This window comes from Suncus etruscus, chromosome 6, assembly GCF_024139225.1.
Source record: "Suncus etruscus isolate mSunEtr1 chromosome 6, mSunEtr1.pri.cur, whole genome shotgun sequence".
Classification (NCBI taxonomy): Eukaryota; Metazoa; Chordata; class Mammalia; order Eulipotyphla; family Soricidae; genus Suncus; species Suncus etruscus.
This window is the reverse complement of record NC_064853.1, coordinates 120,486,160-120,510,518: the sequence shown is the minus strand read 5'-3', so window position 1 is coordinate 120,510,518 and position 24,359 is coordinate 120,486,160. Positions and strand designations below refer to the sequence as shown.

The following is a 24,359-nucleotide window of genomic DNA, read 5'->3' as shown; positions in this document are numbered from 1 at the left end:
CAATTTTATGTCTAGAAAATAAAAAATACATAATATTTTATAATACAAATTATAGAGAACATCACAGTTATAAAATGAAGACATGGCTTTTAAAATTTAGGAAATACTAAATAGACATTGGGAAGAGTCCTGTCTCTACGTGTATCCTGAGCTCAGAAGAAGCCATTTCTCCTTAGAAAAGACCCCTGGGTCCAGTCAGAGAATAGCCACAGGAATGTTCTTTTCCTGCCGGAATCTATTCCCTGACCTGTTGGCACTTGGCAAGTTGACAAGTGTTTTACATTCGAAAGGTCAAGTTCTGAGTGAGTCTGCCCAGCGCCTATGGTGAAGAGGCCTTGCCACTCACGCCTGGTTGCCCAGGTCTGGCATCTGTCCCCTGCCCCTGCCATTCTGACAGCTGTGGAAGATGGGACCCTGGTTCCCAGCTTGGGTTGTCAGCACAATGATGGCAGCCTGAAGGTCAAACTCTCCTTCTCACACCAGGGAGTCTTTGCTCTCTTCTCTCTTTCAGCTTGTCCATCTTTGTAATTGCATTTTTCTGCTACCTTATTATCTTCAAACATCTCCCCTTTCACGTTCTCATTTGATCCTCACCTATAAGGAGGTAAACAACCAGTCAAAGAAATCATAAAATCATGAGTGCTGCTTTTAAAAGAAGAAGCTGAGGTGCAGCAAAACTAGGCAATTGCAGTTCTGAACAAATTATCCAGAGATGGATGCCTGCCAGTTCCCAGCCTTGTAACCCTGGACAAACAGCATCATCTATGTCTGACTCAGCTTCCCTGGTATATAACAGAGAGATAGTAATTTTCCTATTTCACTAGTTTTTTATGAAAGTGAAGTGTAATAAGATAAGTAAGATTCCTGGCACAATAAACCCGCATGCTTTTGCTCCTATATTTACTCTATTATCTCATTCCTAGTGATGGCAATACAAAGACTAGAATGCACTTCCAGGGAGGGTCTGTGAGTTGGTTCTAACTACCTCATTGTTCACTAATGATCATGGGTTTCTGACTGTGCCATGCCCCACAAAGAGAAGCAAATTATCCCGTGAAGTATGTTTGCTTTACTAACAAAACCTTAGAAACAAAAAAGAATCAAATTCCAAATGTAAGAGCCACTCTACAGAAAAAGGTTAAATGAGAGATAAAAATAAAACATCAGATTCCTAGGATATGCATCTATGAGTGACTGTGAAAGACAAAGAATAGAAATAAAACAATATGGAAATCTACCTTCATAGCAGTTTGTATGGCGTGAGAGCAATATCTACTGCATCTCGCAAACCATTAAATTAAATACAAATTGCTTTTGTTTCTAATTAACATCTGCCTGAGCCAAGCATGTTGTGTGAAGTCTTCTGTTGTAATGTTTTTCACATGCCACTGAAATATTACAACCAGCATGAAAGATTATGGATGCTTTTCAATTGCTTCCTCTAAAGGCCAAACCTTATAGGTGTGTCTGCAAGTCATTTGAATTCCAAATGCATTTCCAAGAACCAGTTCCGTTACCAGTGCATAGCAAATGAATCCATGATGAGAAGATATTCCAAGCCAATTGCTTCCAAATTATGTTCTGAGATTATCTTCCTTTCTCTTTTGAAAATATGCCTCATTACATTTAGCATGGCATAAGAAACCCTTGACTTCTCTGACATCAAATTACCTCTGGGCTTGCTCTCTCTTCTGCCTTTACACTCCACCTGGCCATATGGACTTAGACCAATGCCCTTCCCAGTAAACTCTGGCTATCCTTCAAAGATAGAGATTATTCCTCTATCTTTTCTAGCACCATCAGGTGGAGAAAGAAATTTCTCCTCAGCATTCCCATCACTTGAGTGCCATGCATCACTGTTCAATAACTGGTCTTCAGCAACAACTATCTCTTCCAATATCTAAACTCAGTTAGTCAAGTGTATAGTCACAGTTCATATAGAAATGAACTGTATTAATACCCAAATAAGGGGCTGGAGAGATATCATTGAGGCAGGGTGTTTTGCCTTGCATGCAGAAGGATGGTGAGTAAAAATCCCAGCATCCCATAAGGACCCCCGAGCCTGCCAGGAGTTATTTCTGAGTGTAGATCCAGGAGTAAGCCCTGAGTGCTTCCAGGTGTGACCCAAAAACAAACAAACAAATACAAAAACAAATAACAAACCTATAAGAGCTAGCTAAAATTTAAAAGAAGGGAGGACTGGAGCGCCTATTATAAGCATCCTTGGGTGGGCCAAAAAGATAAAACAGAGAGGAAGGCCTTGTAATGTAGTCAACCTGTGTTTGATCCCCAGCACTATATATGGTTTCCTGAATATTGCCAAGAGTGAGCCCTGAGCACAGAGTCTAGAACAAGCCCTGAACACTGCCAGATGTCAATCAAAATCAATTTTTAAAAAAGCATACATGGGAATCTCAGAGACCAAGGAAGAGGCTCCGTATAAGAAATGAAATATGGTCCAGAGCAGTAATACAACTTTAGGGCACTTACCTTGAATGTGTCTAGCCTGGGTTCAATCTCTGGCATCCCATATGGTCCCCCAATAGGACCACAAGAGTAATTCCTGAGTGCAAAGCCAGGAATAACCCCTAATTACCACTGGGTGTGGTTCATAAAAAAGGAAAAAGAAATGGAAACGTCCCATCACCAAATCACCCAAGCATTTATTTGCTTTGCTCTTTTATCTAACTACTGTTGTCTGTGATTGAGGGACTATACATGGAGGTATCTAAGGGCTACTCATGACTCTGAGTGCTGCTCAGAAGACCATGCACAGTGTCAAGGAGTGAATCTTGGTCAAACTTAACTCCTGAACTATCTCTCCTATTCTGTGTTTCTAGATAACAGCTAACATTGACAGGGTTTGGGGGGAAGAACTCAATACACCACAATGTTTTCATTTGCAAGACAGAAATCCAGCCATGCAAGAAAAATCTCTTGGGAGTGTAGGAGATGGCACATTATAAAGCACAACCTTATATGTGTAGCCCTGGGTTTGGTCTCTGGTATCACATGGCACCTCTGTAGCAGTGAAGAAGAAAGTCTCTAAAATGACCTTTACTAAGGCATTAAGGTAAGGGGATTAAGTCAGAGAGAAAAGTATAAATACCATATGATTTCACTTATTTCTGTTATGCAAAGAAAGAAAACAAGAGAATAGGCACTGGTGAATGAGGACAAACCCTTGGTCTTTGATTTCAAAACTGAACTATCAAGCAGTGCAGGGAAAGTTTGTGGAGGTGGGAGAAGATGAGTACTAGAAGAGACCCAGGACAGTGGTGGCAGGTATAGGGTACTCTAGTGGTAGTGCAGTAACTTTGTACATCAACACCATAAGTAGTAACACTATTGCAGCATTGTCACCAAAACTACAATAAGAGTTAAAAATAAATAAGATGACCTTTAGTAAAGCTCAATCCATATCCATCTGTTGGTCCTTCCCACACTGTACCAGAGTTGGTCAATATAACAAATAGTGTACCAAAAGCGATAATAACTCACATCAAGACAAAGAGTATAAAATGATCACAGCTCCTACTCTTCAACTCATGAAAAAATTCCTAAAAGCCAGGAGTCGTTTTATATGATGGTATACAGCATGCTAAACTTATTCCAAATTCAGAGAAGAGTGATCCACCCCCTCTTACTTTTAAGAAGTAACTTACTTTTAAAACTTTCAGGAAGTTTTTCATGTGTTGCAGGGTTATCTTATTTACCAAAAAATACGGTACTTTGAAATCTCTCCATCTCTTCTCCCACTTCCTCTCTCTCCTTCCCTCCACTATCGTCCCTCTGCTCCTTCTTCCTCCTCTTATTAATACAGGCTACAAGCAAAGAGAGAAACATGAAAAGCAATTGTGGAGAACAAAGATGCTCTATTTGGCAGTCCAGCAGTACTCCAGCCAACAGCCAGCAATGACTACCTGCTGCACAATATCCCACCCAAGTGAACCCCCACATAACTGCAGAACCACCTCAACACTGTGTAACGTAAAATTGCCAATAAACCCAAAATCAAAAGATCATGAAAAAAAATCAAGTTTGGTTCTTTTAAATCATTGCTTTGGAGGCAATCTTTAAATAGTGAAGAGAATAACAATATACTGTTTTGAGATGCTATATCCTTTAATGATTGGACTCTGAGCATCAGTTCAAAAAGAGGCTATAAATAACTGTCCAAAAAATGTCTTGAGACAAAAAACAGGGGTGACATAGGACTGACCCATTACAATGTTCATCAGCTAACAGAGACCCACTTAGACCCCTTGACATAGGATCCCCAATTTTCTTTCTCTATCGCATTGCAGCAAAGGAAAGGACAATTTACCTAGTGCTAGAATTTGTTTCTCTTAAATTTCTGTGTTGGTATCGCTACCTTAGACTAGATCCTATTGTTGACTTCATTCTCCTTTGGGGACATTGGCCCCAGAGAGGTCAAAAAACTGCCCAAGCTCATCCATGGTTCCAGGCAGCATAGCCAGTAGTGTGTAACCCAGGCTTCTGACTTATCATCCAAGTTCTTAGCCATGATTTCATAGCACTCCCAAATCTGTAAGATGGACTTTGTGAAAACCTTTTTTTTATCTTAGGGATAAGAATTCTGAGGCTTAAGGACAGAAAAACCTTAAACAAAATTTACTCCGTGAATAAAAAAGAGCCAAAAGGGAAATTTCCTCTAACACCCACATTCTTTGATGCTTCTGTATTCTGCACTCTACAGATGGAGAATGTACAGATTGTAGCGGGGTATACTCCAGGTTCTTAATCTCAAATATTCCAGCTCTTCTTTATTGGTTATTTTAAGTTCTGGGCTTATGAATCAGATACCTTTGGTGTAAATCCAGCAGCTCCTTCAGGCTTTCTGTGGAGGAGCTCATCAGAACTTAGAAATGTTCCCTTCCGTTCTTTAAATACTTCTCAAACAGATGACCCATTTTCAAGGACTCAGAAGAAACTTTCCATATATGGAAGTTTGGAAATTAAAATAGGTAAATTAAATTAAATAACAAGTCAGCAAACACCCAGAGCTGTTGGAGGAGCCATTGCCTCAGTATCCCCTCTCACTCTGTGAACATCACCTTCATCCAGAAAATATATGTCTCACTTCTATGGGGAAATAAAAAAAGTCATAATATCCCACTATGACTTCCTTTGATTCTCATGAGCTTCTTTTAACAGCAAAAGGTATTTTATATATGTAGGGATGACTTGTTGAGAACTCATTGGAGTATAATACTGTACCATGATATTTCTCTAGGTTTTTATTTTTTCCTAGGGTACATTTGTTCTGAGATTACAGAAATTCCTGGATACAATACACAGGCCCTGAATACAATCCCAAATCATGGTAGGCCTTTTTGAAGATCTTGCCCAAATTAGGTCCTGGGGGAGAGATGAACCCTAGATTTAAGTAAGAGCAAAACATTCCGTTAAATTACAATTAATGGGGTTTCTTGTCCTTGGAGTTTTGGTACTTTGATGGTGATATGAGGTAGTATTTTACAGACTTGCTGGTATGGAGTGGAGAGCTCTCATGCCTAGATCCTCAGATGTGCAGGAGTGACTGAGTCCTGAATCCTCAGTGCTAATACTTAACGCTCAGGGAACCTGAATCCCACCCACAATGATCACCTTGAATTTGGGCGCCAGAAACTGCCACCACTTCATAAACTGCATAAGAGATGGACATCCAACCAAACTAGAAAAGGGAGCTATACACACATACCAATATACACAAATTGCTGGTATTGAAGAGCTTGTGACTCTGTGTATGTAGGAGGGGAAACTGACAAGTTGGATCTTTTCAGAATTATTAAAGTTTTCGGGGGCCCGGAGAGATAGCACAGCGGCGTTTGCCTTGCAAGCAGCCGATCCAGGACCTAAGGTGGTTGGTTCGAATCCCGGTGTCCCATAGGGTCCCCCGTGCCTGCCAGGAGCTATTTCTGAGCAGACAGCCAGGAGTAACCCCTGAGCACTGCCGGGTGTGACCCAAAAACCAAAAAAAAAAAAGTTTTGGCATTACTTTCCCCCATTTCATGAAGCAAGTATAACTTCTACAGAATATTTTTCCCACTACCACAGTGGAGCCACATACTTCATTTTCTTTACATCTCAATTTCTTTTATAGTGTCCTTTCCCTGCTTTTTCTCCTCTTGGTTCACTGATCTCTTTCCTTCTGCACACTTCATACATTAAGCATATCATTTTGTATTAGTTTTATACACTTTTTCTCATCTATTCTGCTCTTGCAGAAAATCATTTTTATGTTTTGGAGCTTTTCTCCTTCAGAAGGTCAACATTTATAGAATATTACCTTCTGATCACCAGTCAACACACTAAAGCCCTCAGATCCCATCCAAGCCCTGTGTTTGTAATAAAGGATTATTGGAATGCACCATCTTTACTCAATCACATATTGTCTATGGCCATTTTTTGTATTATAAGAGTACAGTCAAGTTGTTGCCATAATAATCCTTAGAGCCTAAGAAAAAGTTTCAGAAACGTTTGTCAGAACCTGGCCTACCAGAAGAAAGCTATGTGTTATATGGCATATTACTAATTTTACTTTATCCAGTTAGAGGTAATGCTTTCATAAGGTCAATATAAATTATTCTGAGAACATCATTAAATTGTTAAAGGTTCCGTGTGTGTGTGTGTGTGTGTGTGTGTGTGTGTGTGCATTCACATGTGCTATCACTGCTATCTAGTAAAACTGAGTTTTAACATTGCAAATAACAAGTGACTACTCAAGTTTTATTTCACCAAAAAATAAGAACTTTTTGTAAAGTAATATGATGCTGATTTCTTTTCTATCCATCAAAATTCAATCAGGTAACAGGACAGGAATCAGCATTGTATAAGATAACTTTTATTATGTTTGTTATAGAAATAATACCTGGTAGTTGTGAGGGAACTGGAAAAGACAAAGTCTGATAAAGAGAAGGGAGGATCAGGGGAAAGCCCTTAAGGAGAGTTTCTGAAACCTAACTCCAGGGAGAGGGTAGGAGATAAATCAAAAGTTAGGAAGTCAATAAGATACAAAATAATCTATATAACTAAGCTCTAAATTGGCACTCCCTTTCTTTGGAAGAGTCCTCCTCACACCATTAAAGGACAAAAAATCATGGACTGAGCAATAGTACAAAGGATAGGACGTTTGCTTGCATGCTGAACCAGGTTTTCATGAGGTCCCCAAGCCCGCCAGGAGTATTTATTTTCTGAGCACAGAGCCACTAATAAGCCCTGTGCACTTCTGGGTGTGGCCCAAAACCAAAAAAAATTTTTTAAAAGAACAAAAACCCAACCAAGTTCATTGTAAAGATCTATATAGCATTATTACATGATTTATGGATTGAGTAGCATTCCATCTAGCAAGTAGAAAGTTGCTCCAGAAAGATATACAAAATGAAAGGTATTAAAAAAATTTTAAAATTTTAAAAGAGGTATTTGTTGGTGTTGGGTGGCATTTGGGTCATGCCTGGAAATCTCAGGAGCTATTTCAGGAACTACCTCTGTGTTCGGGAGTTACCTATGGCCATACTCAGGGGACCATATGTGGTAGTGGAGATTCAAAATGGGGTAAATCCTTACCTCTTTTACTAGCTCTCTAACTCCCAAAATGAAAGGTTTTTACCAAACCAAAAATAAAAAAGGATCAAATTTTGGGGAAAACAAATTATTTCAGGCTAATGCTACCTGCCTATGTATGGTGAATGGAAAAAGATCTGTGACAGATGATCTCATCTTTTTTTAGGGTAGAAAAGATGAGCAGTGGCCCTGAACTCTGCATTGACCAGTTGTGAAATGAAATCTTGTGGGCTTAGAATAAGGCCTCATTTTAGGACTATAGATTTCTTCTTTTTCTTTTTCTTTCTTTCTTTTTTTTTTTTGGTTCGGGGGATATGAGTAGCACCCAGCAGTATTCAGAGGCTACTCCTGGGATTCTCCCCCAGTACTGCCCCAGAGAATCATGAGGATGAGCTCAGGGGACCATAAGCTAGCAATGAAACACAGGCCTACTACGTACAGAGATGCACTCAGCCCATAAAGCTATCTCTCCATCTTTTTGTTTTCTTTTTAACATATTTAAAGAGGAGAAACTCATCCCAGAAACCTCAGGGCCTAGTACTGTGCAGTGCAGTCTAGTTGGCAAGTATCACCAGGAGCTGGGGGAGGAGATGAAGAAAAAGGAAAGAGGAAGAGAAGGAGGAAGAAGAGGAGGATGTGGAGAAGGAGAAAGAGAAGGGGAGGAGAAAGAGGAGAGGAGGAGGAGGAGGAGGAGGAGGAGAAATACATCACAAAATTTTACTCTTTAGAGGAAATAGAATGATCTGCCTTCTCTCAGAAAAAGGAGGGGTAAATATTCAAGCTCCCCTCCCCTTAACCCTGTGTGTAAAAAGTGACATTTATAGTGAGTTTCACCTCTCTGTAGGAGCTCTTGTCTTATTCAGAGTAAGTGCTCAAGTCTATTGATTTTGACTATTGATTTTGCAGAACGGTGACTGATTGGGTAAGTGATGGTTTTAAAACATGCTTTCCAGTTCATTGACATTTCTCCTATAAAAGGTTGGGTCTCATACAATCATGGAGGTATGGCTGGTCTATATGATTTCTTCAAATGGACAAAGGGGGGAGTGAGGAGCTATGTGAGATATATAAAGACATCTTCAAATAGCAATAAAACTTTTGCTTCCTCCTTAAAACACATGTCTCTGGAACCCAGATTTTTTATGTAACAAATCCAACTACCCTTAAACTACCATGTAGGAGAAAATATACAGAGAGTATGCAGAGGTGGAGAGCTGTATAAAGAGCCTGACTGGCCAACCCTAGCAGATCAAATTTTCTAGTCTAGGCAAGAAACGACTTTCCAGCAAGCTCTTTCTCGGCCCTTCCAAGTCAGTCAACCCCACCAAAGATGATCTTTCCCCTATCAATCCCTGTTCAGACTGCAAGTTTGTGAGCAAAATAAATGTTGTTGAGGAGCAAGCAGTAAATTTTGGTGATTTACTACATAGCCATAAAAAAACCTGAAACAGGATGGAAAGCAATCTTCCAAATAAGCTATAGAGTTCTGACTCAGAACATGGTTAGCTTGATCTGCCAAAGATTAAAATGCTTTAAAATATATATATATACATGATGTGTGTATATATGTATATATATTTTTTACTACTGAAGTTCACTCTTCCATGCCATTCATCGATTCACCCGACAAATATTTATGACATGTCTGCTTCGTATGTGAGGGATCAGTGGCACAGACAGTAATGGGTTGTGCCTTGATGAAGCTTTCAGGCTCCTGTAGGTTAAAAAGACACTGAAGGAGTAATTTATGAGTGCTACAAAAGGGGAAGCCCGGGATGCTTTGAGATCTTGTCAGATAATGTCACACACATCTTCTCTGGAAATTTCTTAAAAGATACACTCCCCTTAATCAGAAAGAGTCTTTTAAATTCTGGCAGTGTTCCAGGTATGCAGAGCAAAAGAAAAGATATCACTTTTCAAGCTCAGCAAATGCAGACTTTCTGGGTTACAGGGGTTTGTGGAGGCTGCTTTCAACTGTGGCAGGCAGCTGTCCTTTCTCTGGGTGAAACGGATGCGGACAAGATGCTAATTGTATGCTTTTTCCTGCACCTACTTTGAAATTATTTATAATGATGAAATGATAAGATTGTCTGGTCGGAGAAACAGTGTTGTGAAGAGCTACGGTAGTTTAGTTGCAAATGGAAATTACTCACAAGATCTTTATTAGAAGTTAAGAGCTTTCTCATCAGGCTGCTGATAATGAAGTTTGCTAACCATTCTAGTGCATAAAGTAGAATTATGAAAACTGATTCAGTCTAATTATCAAAGGGTCGGGGGTTTTCCGCTATTCTCAAAATGGAGCCATTGAAGCAACTTGAAAACTCGTTGTCCAGAATTTAAATTGGCCACTGCCAAGGCTCAGTGACCACTATAGAAATGACAAAAGTGCTTAAAATCTCCGAACTGTTTGATTACAGGTACCCGTCTGCCGTTTGCTCGGCCAAGTACAACTGTGCAATTAAAACAAATGGTGGCACATAAAAGGCTGACTGAGGTATATTTGGCCTGTGGGCAGAGTGCCAGTCTGCTGGAAAGAAGTGCCAGTGATGAAGGGAAAACAATGAACAGAAAAGGCACACTCCTCTGTATCATACATTTTCTTGGAGTTGATTGTTCAGGGAAAAAGGCAAGTAAAAGGGCATCAATGATACAGTGTTAAGAGTTATGGGGCCAAGAGATAATACAGCAGGCAGGATGCTTGCCTTGCACATGACCGGCTAGGGTTCCTTCCTGGCACCACATAGACTCAGAACATTAGATGAACTGACAAAGTCAGAATTATTTGAATACCATGAGAGATAAGTTTGATGGGAAAAGTATCAACTAAGTCAGAAAGAATTTGTAAATCACTAAAATAGGTCCAAGGAACCAAAGCCATAGTATAGCAGATAGAATATTTGCCTTGCATGCAGCCAACTTAGGTTAAATCCCTGGCATCCCATATGGTCTCCCAAGCTTACCAGAAGTAATTCCTGAGCACAGAGCTGGGAGTAACCAAGGACCACTGGAAGTGGCCCAAAACCCACCCCCCAAAATAGTTTCAATATTCTAGTTCTTAAGTTTCATTTCTGATACAGAACAACTGTGTTCTACTGGTATCTTGGATATCTTTTTATTAAGGCTCTCTGAAAGTCTTTGCAGTTCACCTATTCTGGCCTCAGGTGATAAAGGCACAGAACATGGAATATCCCATCACTGGTTCATAGATTTTCTTCCCTGTACTCACCTCTGACTTCTCAGTACCCAGCATATTGAAGAGGAAGGTCACAGAATGGTTTGGTTTGTGAAAACCATTTTCCATTCTCTAGAGGTAATTATTCAGCAAAAATAATAACAATAGGGGCTTTAGACAAGCTTGAGTTAGTAAGTATTGAGAGTTTAGAATTGACAAAGCTTATTTTTTAATTATTTTAATTTACAGATTTCATTTGTGGAGTCAGGATCAAGGTCAGGGCCCTACCACTGAGTTATATCCTTAACCAAAACCAACATTTTCTTCCTTCCTTTGTTCTTTCCTTTCTTCTTTCTTTTCTCTGGGTTTTGGACTGCATACCATCCCCCTCCCCCATTAATGCAAGTAAGATGCTCTACTGACAAGCTACAACCCAGGTCTTAAGATTTTATTTTGGCTGGTCTTAGTGCAGTGATGTTTACAATTAATTGATCACAGCCAGTTACAGATTTCTTTGTTCTTTCTCCACTCCCACTGCTACACTTGACTAGCCTAAAAAAAAAAAAGATTTTATTTTAAGAGTAAAAAGACTACTGCAAAGAACATTTATCTCTGGGGCTGGAGAGATAGGTAGGGCATTTGCCTTGCACACAACCAGTCCAGGACTGACAGTGGTTTAAATCCTGGCATCTCATATGGTGCCAGCCAGCAGCAATTTCTGAGCACAGAGTCAGGAGTAACCCCTGAGTGCAGCAGGATGGACCCCAAATATCAAAAAAAATAAAAAAGAGAGAACATTTATTTCTTTTACTTGGGTCTTAAAAAGGGGGGGTTATCTTTTTTTGGGGTGGAGGCAAGGGAATCATCCCTTCAGATGCTCAGGGGTTAGTCCTGACAGTGTCTTATTGAACCCAGGTCAATCAAGTGCAATGCAACTGCCCAACCCTCTGTAGGGTAGGGCAACCTACCCCCAAATCAGTTTATAGTTTAGTGCTCAGTTCATGTGAATACAGTATTCACTATAGGCAAACGGTACTCCTCTAAAAGGCATGGGGGGGAAGTCTTCTGAAACTTTCCCTATTTGCATACAGAGTCTAAACCAAATGTAGGGTGTCTTCTAGATTGAAATTAAGAAATATAAAGTACCAGGTATTGGTATTGGAGCGATAATAGTATTGGAGAGATAACTGGATAAATTCCTTGCCTTACACAAGACTGATCCAGGTTCAATCTCTAGCAGTCCAATGGCAATGGAATCATTTAGTACAAAGCCAGGAGTAACCCCTGAGCATCACTAGGTGTAGCACAGGGGGAAAAATAGTAGTTAGATAGAGTTAGATGCAAGTTATAGTCTTTCATTGATTTTCCAGACCTAGCCCTAGTGACATGAGACAGTCTTGACCTTTAGAGCAAATACAATTAATTTTGCATTCTGGCAAAATTTCACACTTTCACACTTTGTTATCTGAATTGACAAAGCAAAATTTAACATGAATAAATCCCAAAACTTAAAACTGACTAAGCAAAACTTATCTCATAGCTTGATAAAAAAAAATAAAATTAAAATAAGGCTATGCTTTGCATGGAGGCCAGAGTTCAATTCCTGACACTTTGTGTTCAGGTACTCCCCTGAGTACCACTAAAAGGTAGCCCCAAACTAGGGACTTCCCCCCCCCCAAAAAAAGGACTCCTGGGTACCCCCCAAAAAACTGGCTAAGTAAAAAGACAAATGTATTTTCTTAATACTATTGCAAAAATAAACTATTGGAAATCTATAGGATTAAAACCACATCAACATATTTTCCTACCATTCTGGAAATCAGAGTCCAAAATGAATTTATGGGATTATGCCAGGGTTGCTGTGAACCTTCTGCAAGTTCAGAGGCAGAAGAAATATCAGCTTCTAAAGACAATTCACATTTCCTGGTTCAGGGACCTCATTCCCATTGTTCTGTTCTGTCATCTCCACTTTTTTGATTCACCCCCACCTTTTCTATTTTAGTGCCCTTGTAATTATGTTGGGGTAACACAGATGACATAGGATAATCTCCTTATTTCAAGACCTTTTCTTAATAATATGTCAGAGTTGCCTCTGTCATGAAAAGTCACATAGTCTCAGGTTTCAGAAATGAGATATGCAAATCTTTGGGAGCCATTATTCTCTATTCAGCCTCATGAACACCATCCTCAGCAGAGTTTCTGATCAGTATTTAATTAATAAGCATTAAATGGTTTATTAAATGAATAAATTAATAATAAATTAGAGAATACTACTTCTTGTGATAACTCCCAACAGAAATAAGGTATAACTTATACTCAGAGCTTTATTTACTTTTATTTAGAGAACCACCCAAGCAGTGCTCGGAAGGTCCAAAAGTCCATCCTTATAATTCTTAGCATTAGTTGAGTGTGAGGCCTGAAGATGAACCAGGATTTGCTGCATGCAAAACCTACACCCCTATACTATCTCCACAACTCATATTCATAGTCTTAAACTCATATTTGTATACATTGTCTATATCTAATGTACACATATACTCACACATGTATGCATATGCACATACCTATGTACAAAATTAGATATTACTTGGAGCTAAAGTAAGCCATGGCTAATAGGTGAAACCCAGCCAGACTTCTCAGATTGACTTTTCACAGACCAAACACATAGCTGTAGATTGAATTTTTCACTTGTTTATCAGTTCATTCAGGCAAACTGTAAATGTGGCCTCCAACAGACCATTCTCAAAATACATGGTCAAGTTTTATTCCAAAGCAACAAAGAGGAACCAATTAGAGCCATTCTCTTCAATGGGGCTTATTATTGGTGCTAATCTGTGACTAGAAGAGGCCAATTGTTAAGAAGGTTAGAAACCCCCAACAACATACTGTAAGGTTTATTAGGCTTCTGCCAACACCTTCAGGTTGCCTTAATTGCTTCTTCAGGGCTGGTTTCACACAGAGAATAGAATCATTCCAGTGCTCTGGTCTAGTTTTCTCCAGATCAGGTATAGCAGACTTGAAGAGCTCAGAAAACATTGGGCACTTTACCAAACCCATGATAGATGTTTTTAAGTATCTGACACAATAATGTACAACTGAAATTAAAGAACTGGAAGCTAGATCCCAAATCTTTCTTGTTCAAAGTCGTCTACATCAGACACTGGCTCACATCTAAAGACAGCCCTTGGGGAGACTATCCAATATCTGTTTCCAAAATATAGTGTACAGTTCTTCCTAAATCCAGCTCCCTCCCCTTTTTAGAGCCATTTCTTTCCTTTTGGAGTATCTAGAAACCCCTACCACATACACCAACTATAAGAAATAAAATAATCAGTGGGGAAAACTTTCACACTAACTCCAGCTAGATTTTACTCAGTGCAGAGTCTGTGTTAAATGTCTTGTCTGCAGTATGATATGGAAAACTTTTTTTTTATATAAAATGGTAACACTGATACCTGAGAAGTCATCAGCAAAATCAGGCTGAACTGGTTCCAGCAGACTAGCTTCTAGAACTTTCCCCTCCATTGCACCACTTTACCTTTGGGGCCATAAGTTACAACTTCATCTTCTCTACTATGGTGAGTGCCAATGAGTGGAGTACAATATTGTCCTTATCATATAAAGCAAGTCAAAATGAGAGTGAAGAAAGCAAATGAACAGGAGCCTTTAACATGGGGAATAAAGGACTTTTCTATAAACAAAGTCTTCTGATATTTTCCTTTCAAAAATCTCTGTATATTAGCAAGAACTCTTGAAATCAATTTATTGGAAAATCCAATAATACATGGTAAGGCCTTGCATGCACTAACCTAAGATGGACCACAGTCGAACCCCAGCGTCCCAGCGTCCCCAAGCCAGGAGTGATTTCTGAGCGCATAGCCAGGAGTAACCTCTGAGCGTCACCAGGTGTGGCCCAAAAACAAAAACAAAACAAAACAAAAGGAAAATACAAGAATATATAAATAGGTATTCTTTGTTTTATATGCCTTGCATTGAAGTAGTTTGGTAGAAATGGCACCTTCTAACATGAAATTAATCCTGATCCTTAAAAATATATCAGGAAACGGAGCCAGAGCGGTAGCACAAGTTGTAAGTCTGCCTTGCCCGCGCTAGCTTAGGTCGGACCTCGGTTTGATCCTCCGGCATCCCATATGGTCCTCCAAACCAGGAACGATTTCTGAACGCATAGCCAGGAGTAACCCTTGAGCATCTCCGGGTGTGGCCCAAAAACAAACAAAAAAAAAATATATCAGGAAAGATGAAATCAGAATTAGTCTTCGGAGTTTCCCAAAGTTCTTCACTATTCTCACTATCACACAGCATCCCAGAAAACTTACTAGAAATTTCCTAGGAGAGGTGGGTAAGAATTCTCCTGTGAAAATAACCTTCCCTGGATAGATTCCTGCCTGTCTCAGAACTGCAGTACAGAATGCTGATTAACAAGATCCCACTCATAAAATCTGGGAGGGGTGTGGTTGCAAAGCAGATTTTAAGAGAGACTCAGGTCAGGACCAGAATGATAGTATAGCAGATAGGAAACTTGCTGTGCACACAGCTGATCTAAGTTGGATCTCAAGCATCCCATATGGTCCCCTGAGTACACCAGTAGTAATCCCTGAGCCCTGGGATTACTGAGATCAGGATTAAGCCCTGATCGCCACTGGATGTGTTCCAAAATTGTGTGTGTGTGTGTGTGTGTGTGTGTGTGAGAGAGAGAGAGAGAGAGAGAGAGAGAGAGAGAGAGAGAGAGAGAGAGATTCAGGTACACTAGAAGCTTCTGAAAGATCCCTGGTTTACACTCCTAGGAATATACCCTAGGAACACAAAAATACAATACAAAAACCCCTTCCTTACACCTATATTCATTGCAGCACTATTTACCATAGCAAGACTCTGGAAACAACCAAGATGCCCTTCAACAGACGAATGGCTAAAGAAACGGTGGTACCATCCTGACTTCAATGTAGGATATGCAGATTCCAGGATCTTTAATACAGAAACATGATACCAACAACAGAGATTGTGTGAAAAACAAAAGTGTGTTGGCACTACAGACAATGTCTTGGATTGGACGATCTAGCTTGCCTGGAGCCTAGAGTTGGTCTTGTGCCAGGAAACTTCAGGGGTCGGGTCTCTTTGTATTTAGGCCAAGGTTATTTCTTTCCATGTCCCTCATATTTTGGTGGGCCTATGCAAACAACAATTGCCACTCTAACACCATTTTTACTGTGCTCCTTTGACTCTAATCCTTAAAAAGAGCCCACTTAAAATTTGAGGTTAACTTAAGCAAATATGCCTGTATATGGAAATGTAAAAAAAATACTATGCCTATAATGTTTAAGGAGTTACGTAAGTTTTATGGCTTTAGATTGCCTTGTGTGCTGTTAAGAAATATAATGTGTTACAATCTGGGGACTTGAGGGACAAAGTAATTGTACATGGATTCTGTCTTATTTATCTTAATGTTCTTTGGCTGAAATTTCAAAGTTAAGATATCAACAAGGGAACTTCTGAGAATTATGTTATGGGTAATTGTCCTTCCACTGTAACTTTACCTTGTCCTCTTTCTTTGCATCCTTGTTCTCATAATTAAAAATAAAAAAATTAAAAAAAAAAAAGAAACTGTGGTACATATACACAATGGAATATTATGCAGCTGTCAGAAGAGATGAAGTCATGAAATTTTCCTATACATGGATGTACACAGAATCTATTATGCTGAGTGAAATAAGTCAGAGAAAGAGAGAAAAACGCAGAATGGTCTCACTCATCTATGGGTTTTAAGAAAAATGAAAGACATTCTTGCAATAATAATTTTCAGACGCAAAAAAGAAAAGAGCTGGAAGTTCCAGCTCACCTCAGGAAGCTCACCACAAAGAGTGATGAGTTTAGTTAGAAATAACTACATTTTGAACTGTCCTAATAATGAGAATGTATGAGGGAAATGGAAAGCCTGTCTAGAGTACAGGCGGGGGTTGGGTGGGGAGGAGGGAGATTTGGGACATTGGTGATGGGAATGTTGCACTGGTGATGGGTGGTGTTCTTTACATGACTGAACCCAAACACAATCATGTATGTAATCAAGGTGTTTAAATAAAATTTAAAAAAAAGATCCCTGGGCCCGGAGAGATAGTACAGCAGCGTTTGCCTTGCAAACAGCTGATCCAGGACAAAAGGTGGTTGGTTCGAATCCCGGTGTCCCATATGGTCCCCCGTGCCTGCCAGGAGCTATTTCTGAGCAGACAGCCAGGAGTAACCCCTGAGCACCGCCAGGTGTGACCCAAAAACCAAAAACCAAAAAAAAAAAAAAAAAAGATCCCTGGTTTATCTTTCCTTTTTGTTTTTCTCAGTAAATCCATTCAAAAAACTGCCAGACTCCAGCTACATAGACATAAAATATAAGAAGACTGGGCAGTATAATGTATAATATATATATATATATATATATATATATATATATATATATATATATATATATATATATATATATATATATATATAAGAAGACTTGGACTGGATCCATAATACATTGCCCGTGGCCAACCCAGGTTCAATCCCCAACATCCAATATGGTTCCCTAAGCCTACTAGAAGTGATTTTGGGCACAGAACCAAGAGTAACCCCTGATCCCACTTGGTATACTCTCCCAAAATAAATGTGTGTATGACTTTCAAGGAAAGGGTTAAGTTTTTAATTTTTTTCTGAAACTAAATAAAAAAAGCAAGGTAATGCTATCCAGTCAATAGTCAAGAAGCAGATCAGGACAAATCAATATGATAGGAACATATTTTTTCCTTTTAGGAACATGGCAGAAAATCATAGTTGAGAGACAGCCAGTCTCTTGGCAAAAGCCCAAGACCAAGGGGGGCTTCTCAGAGATTAAATGAATATACAGAAAATCTCTTGGTGGACAAGACATACCTTCTAGGGAAGTAGGTGCCTAAACTTGAGAAAAATCAAAGTTAAATGAAACCATAGGCTGCAGGATGAAACGAAGCAGACCGACAACATGGGGGTTTTGTCTATTAGATCTTGTTAAAGTCAGTGTTGAAAAGGAGAACTGAGTCTTCCAGACAAGGAACCGGGTGTGCATGTTTCTAACCTCTGCTGATTCAACTTTGAAACTTGTCCCTGTCCCAGGTGACTGGTCCTTCTGCTGAGTGCCAATGCTACGCAAGCGCTGTGGTGCTGGGGACCTCCACAACTGCACCTGGTGGTGCTCAAGAGACCAGGTGATGCTAGGAATCAAATCCAGATCAGCACATTCCAGGTATGCTCCCTATTTGCTATTTTATCTCCTGGCCCCATAAATCATTTCTTTGGAGTTTGTTTGTTTGCTTGCTTGCTTTGGGACCACACCTGGAAGTGCTCAGGGGTTAGTTACTCCTGACTCTGTGCTCAGGAATAATTCCTGATGGTGCACAGGGGACCATATGGGATGCCAGGGATCTAATCCCAGTTAGCCACATGCAAGGCAAGTACTCTACCACTGTACTATAGCCCCAGTCCATAAATCATTTCTTGATTATAATAAGATATATCCACAATAAAATATTACTGTATACTCATCAGAATAACTGTTTTAAAAATGAGACCTATGCCACTGCTCCTGCTGACTCATTCTATGTGGCCCCTTTTCTCCCATCTCCCCTAACTGTGGACTGTTGCTTGCAACCAGATTCAGCTCTAGAAGACCCTCAATTCAAGGATATTACCTGATCCATTTCTCAGAATTCACAAGACCACAGTGCAGGATGAAACTGCCCCCTAGACTATCTCAAAAGACTTAAAGGGGATATTTATATTTCCTTTGTATATTTCTGTACACATATTTCCTTAATAGTTATAATTCTTAGTGTATATTTCCATATGTAGAGGTAGCTTTCCCCATTCATTCTTTGGATCTTCCAAGTAGGAAATTCTAATAGATAAGTCTATCTTGGGATCTGAGTTCAGGTTATAACCAGGTTATAGAGATAGTTTAGCTTGTTATTTTTTAGGGAAGTATTAATTATCACTTTATGTACCTGAAATATTAAATGAAATTTTTACCCCCATAAGCACCAAGAGTATCATGTGGCATTGTTGCTTTTTGCATAAGCACACTAAAATGGGGAAATCTTACATATAGAAAGAAGTCATTATTTAATAGGGATAGGAATTCATAAATTTTATAGTGCAGGAGTGCCTTTCACCCTAAACATTTGTCATAGTGACTCAACTTGGGCCTCAGTTGAACAGACATTGACCATCCAACCCCAGACCTTGGATTCCATCATTGGAACCTGCATGGTTTTCTGCACCAGCATCAGGAATCAAACTCTTCCCAGACAATTGGCCTAATGCTGCCCTGGCACCAACTTGCTCCAGGGTAGGTTCATATGACACCCTGATGACCAGGAATCAGCAACAACTTGCTCTAAGAGCAAGTTTCCCTGACTCATCACCTAGCAGTGAAATGAAATCAGAAGATGCTCCATGACATCCTGGCTTCAACCTAGGATCTGTGCTAAAAACAAGACCTCTAATTACAGAAGACTGACTACAACAACTGCAACTGAGTAGAACTTCTCCTGGGACCATAAGAAAGACCTTGGGGTTGGACAATTAGTATCCCTGGAACCTGTAGTCAGTCTTATGACAATATACTTCATGGGAAGAGACATCCTGTTTTCTTAGGCCAAGGGTATTTTCTTTCTAATTTCCCCAACATTTGTTGTGCCTATGCAACAACAAAAAAATAACCTGCCACTGCCCACCCTTTTAAATTTTATTTGTATATTCTAGATAGGGGTTCCCATTTTTCATAGAACCTTGGACAGGAATTATTTCATTTTACCTTATATTTCTGCATCTTTCTACAAATTGAGAAAAGGAAAAAAAAATAGTGTATGGGGCACAAGGGCCAAGTGGTCTCACATGCATTGGTGGAAAAAAGTCAGAAATACCCAAGCCAAAGTCAATGAATCAATGACAATAGAATTAAGAGACCCAAACTATCACAATCTAAAGTTAAAATAGACCTGTTATACTTGTAGGCCACGGGGCTAAGGGTAGAGGTATGGAATGCATGCTGGGAAGTTTCTTATAAAGCTAAATATACATCCTACCTATAACTCAAAAAAATCTTTGTTTTTTGTTTTTGTTTTTGGGCCACACCTGGTGATGCTCAAGGGTTACTCCTGGCTATGCACTCAGAAATCGCTCCTGGCTTGAAGGACCATATGGGACGCCAGGGGATAAAACCACAGTCTGTTCTAGGCTAGCATGGGCAAGGCTTACCACTTGCACCATCACTCTGGCCCCTACCCAAAAAAACCTTAACACTCAAGTACTTACACAAGAGACAAACACGACTGGTAAAACAATGTTTGTAACAGCTTTATTTATAACTAAAGACTTGAAATAGCTCCAGTTGTTCCTCAAAGGGAAAATGGAAATACAAACAGTGGAATAAATATCTCTGTCCCAGAAACAGAAAGAAAACAATCTGCAAACCTGTAACAGCATGTGGACTGAAAGTAGACTCAAACAAAAGATTTGTGTACAGGGTGTGTGATTGCACTTACATGAAACTTTTGATATACAAAGCTAATATATACTGCAAAGAAATTAGAACAGGAGTCATTTTGAGGACAGAAATGAACTGGAGTAAAGAAATTTGGGGGAAATGGCAATTTTCTTCATATTGACAAGAATGTGTGACCAGTTCTGCATCTGTCAGAAGCCGCTGGATGGGGTATAGGGTGCATTTATTTCACTGTATGCAAATTTTCCTCAGATTTAAAAATGAAGTCAAAATAAACACTTGATTTTAATAATATATGTAATTAAGTATACTTCGAAATAATTTGTTGATCTTGAAGTGCATCAAAAAATAAGTTAGACGGGCTTCAGTGATAGTACAGCTGGTAGGTTATTTTTTTGCACATGACTGACCCAGGTTTGAACCTTGGCATCTCTGAATCCCACCAGAGGTGATGCCTGAACACAAAGCCAAAAATAAGCCATGAGCACTTCCAGGTGTGGCTCCCCCCCCCCCCCGCATAAAAGATAAGGAAATTTTAGAAAAAAGAGGAACAAATGATTAAAAAAAGAGGATAAATGATAAAAAAAACAAAGCAATAAAATTGCAGAATAAAAGTGGCAGGTTAATGAGTAATCACTGTAAAATTACTCCAAATTTTCTAGAAATCTGAAAATTACAATAAAATCCCCAGGAGGGGTTTTTTTGTGGCAGGAAGGCCACCCTGTCTGGGAGTTTCCTGCTCTTCTGTGTCACTCCCAGAATGGAAAAGCAGTTTGAAAAGCCAGCGGCTCCAGAACGAACCCATAGATGTCGAAGGAGACAATGGGCTGAGGTTGGAGGCCGACACTCCCGCAGCCTCTGAGAAAGACAACTTGTCTCTGCTGCTCAGGAATCACTCCTGAAGGAGATTGAGGGACCACATGTGTTACCGGAGATGGAACCAGGTTCAGCCTCATGCAAGACACCCTACCTGCTATATTATTACTCCTACCTCTTATGCCCATTCTAAGCTGAGAGCACAGACAAAACAACTTTTGGAATAAAAATCAATGGTTGATGCAAATAAAGAAAAAACTCTGGAACAAATCACAAAGGAAAGCAAATCAAAACTAAAATTGAAGACCTGGAAATAAAATTGAAGAGGTAAAACTTGATCTGCAAACAAAAAACACTTGTATTAAACAGGATACAACTTTCAACTGCACTCAAAAAATACCTGGAGAAATCTAATACCAAGACAAGTGTGCTTGTGGATAATATGAAGTACATATTAAGACTAAATCATTTAATAATGAAATTACAACAGGAATCTTTGGATTTGTAGGAAAAACTGTTGAATGTTAGAAAGAAGATGTTGCAATTAAAACAATCCTCAGAAAGTAAGTTTTTAGAAATACAGACAGAAAAGAACAAACAGAAAGAAGATTTGGACCATTTGAAAAATTCAGACAAGATGAAGACCATACATCAAAACCTACAGATGGAGATACACATTATTACAGTTATTCAGCATGTGTTCCAAAACCTTATTTGGGGGAGTAAAATCAGTTGGGCAAAGGATCCTGCCCTGAAGGAAATTGTTCTTCAACTTGAGAGGAACCTCGCTGAGATCAAATAGGAATACCAGAATGAGATCATGCACTGTTCACAGAATGCAGAATCCAGATTGGCCTTGCTCGGCACCACAGGTGTGGTCCAAACCTCTTCTCCCTGCCAAAATTCTATCTTGTTATTTTGACTCTTTTGGCCTTTGATATGTAACTTAAACAGCAAATTTTAAATGAAGTAGTTGGGTTTTTTATTAGTGTGTTTAGAAGAAATGTAGTGCTGCAGAGTTGACTTTTTTAGCTTGAGTTAGCACTGTAATATAACACAGCATTATAAACATGATTGCTTTAAATACAGTTGTTAAAGAGACGAGCATGCTCTAAAAGAATCTGAAATTCTTAGCCTTTGAAGAGTCCTAAAGAACATTTTGCTTAGTTTCCTACTGATATGGACATATTTTCTACAACATTCCTATCTATATCAGCTCTCATTTGGAATACTCATATTCATTAATTTGTTTGCCAAAATATTAGAAAAGCATTTCTTTAAACAAATAAACAAAAATAATTTTAAAAGATCCCTGGCATGAGATTAAATTTTAAAAATGTGAAATGTATAGAAAAATTTTAAAAGAAAAAAAAAACAAGATTCTTTCACCAATAATACAGAAAATAATAGTGTCCTGTATTTTTTTCTGTATTTCTATTTTTTTATGGTTGTGGTTGCTTTACAAATTAATTTTGGATTTCTACCTTTTCAGAATTAAGTAACATATCATCAATGGCATATTCTTCAAAATAGTTATAGCTGTCTTATTCTCATTTTAAGTATTTTATTTCTTTCTGCTATCAAAAGCACTTGGATGAACATGTAAAAAATAAATATGCATTTTGCCTGAGGCCTTAGAGTCACCTAACTCAATTATCAGAAGGACAAACTTTTCAAGGAAGTTTTCATTGTGGTTTAAAGAGTTTAAAGTTTTCACTGTGGGGTACGGAGCCATAGTACAGTGGGTAAAGTGCTTGCCTTACATGCAACCCAGGTTTAATCTCTGGAATTCTATATGGCCCCTTTGCATTGCCAGAAGTAATTCGTAGTGCAAAGACAGGAGTAAACCTTGAGCATCTTCAAGTGTGATCCAAAACCAAAACAAATAAGCAAATGGTTGATTTGGGTACTTCTGATACTGCCGTTTTAAAAATTTACTAACTCACTAAATATAGTTATTTTGTAGTATCTTTGTGTAATTATTATAGTCTTTATAATTTCTCCATTAGCTATCATTGGTTTACAGTCTTTTGAAAAGAATTTCAAGGTTCTAACTTCACTCCTCTACATATACATTACTCCCAGCCTCTCCCCTTTCCCTCTGGAAACACCATAGCTTTCACTGAGTTCTGAGCTCTGGGGTATTTCATGGAATGTGCTTAGAATTGTGCCTGACACATGACTAACTCCCAAAGCAGCAGCACTTGTACTTTCCCAGTCACATTACATGCTTACCGTGAAAGCTAGCTGCAGATATTTCTGACAGAGGAAGTACTCAGGGAGACGGAACAAAAACAAAAACTATACCTAACTTGACTTAATAACAATGCTTCTTACACAGTTTTTACTATCTAAGAGGTGCTCAATAAATCTAAGTTGAACAAATAAGGAATGAATGAGCATGTAATTGCTAACTACCTGGCTGTAATTCGCCCAAACATGTGACCAGCTTCAGCCTTCTTTGTATGCCTTTCCCGTCCCATCTCTCTGGAAGCATCTCTTTGTTCCCTGACATTGTTCAATACCCTCAATCACATGTGAGACTAGAGTTCAAAGTTTGTCTGTAAGTCTAACTAGTGGGTCCCTGCATCAAAATAGTGGGAACAACACTCCCATTATTCTACAAAACTGTCGCCTAGCTTCCATTGGAGGAGGGTGATATACAGAGACTGTCATTATTCACATCGTTAAGAAGAGGAACTTGATCCTCAAAGAAGTGAAATGATTTGTCCAAATTCCCTCTCCTGACCTGGAGGCAGGCAGGTAGAGAGCCTCTACAGAACTCTTTTCCAAAGTGGGTGATATTGAGCCCCACGGAGACCTAGAATGATCAATTCAGGGAGGGGAGCACTTTTGCATTTGTTTTCAAGGTGACAACACTGCATAATTTTTTCTGAAAAAAGGACAGTAGGCCAAATAAGTGTGGGAACCTCTCCTCTACAGGTCGCTGGCTCTCAGAGTCTTAAATAGGGACATTTTCTACTCCTCTCTGACCACCAAAACCGTCAAAGCGCTTCCCCCATTGTAATTTCTTTATGTTCTATCTTTCCCTGCCTATTCCCCTATGTTCTTTTTCCTGCGATGTCTCTGTGTTGGGCTATGTTAGAAATTTCTGACAGCAGAGGGGGCTGCTGAGTCAAACCTCCAAATCAAACAGGAGGAAAGCCCTCTGTTGAAATCTTAGTGCCTCCTCCTTCTGGAGTTCCTCCTCCTTCCGGAGTTCTGGAAAACTCTTTGAAGGCAGTAGTACCAAAC

General features: G+C 39.2%; 1 pseudogene; it reads left to right on the top strand.

Annotated features, from left to right (window-relative positions):
• Positions 1-321: 321 nt before the first annotated feature.
• Positions 322-21,907, top strand: LOC126011889 (centromere protein H-like; annotated as a pseudogene).
• Positions 21,908-24,359: the final 2,452 nt, after the last annotated feature.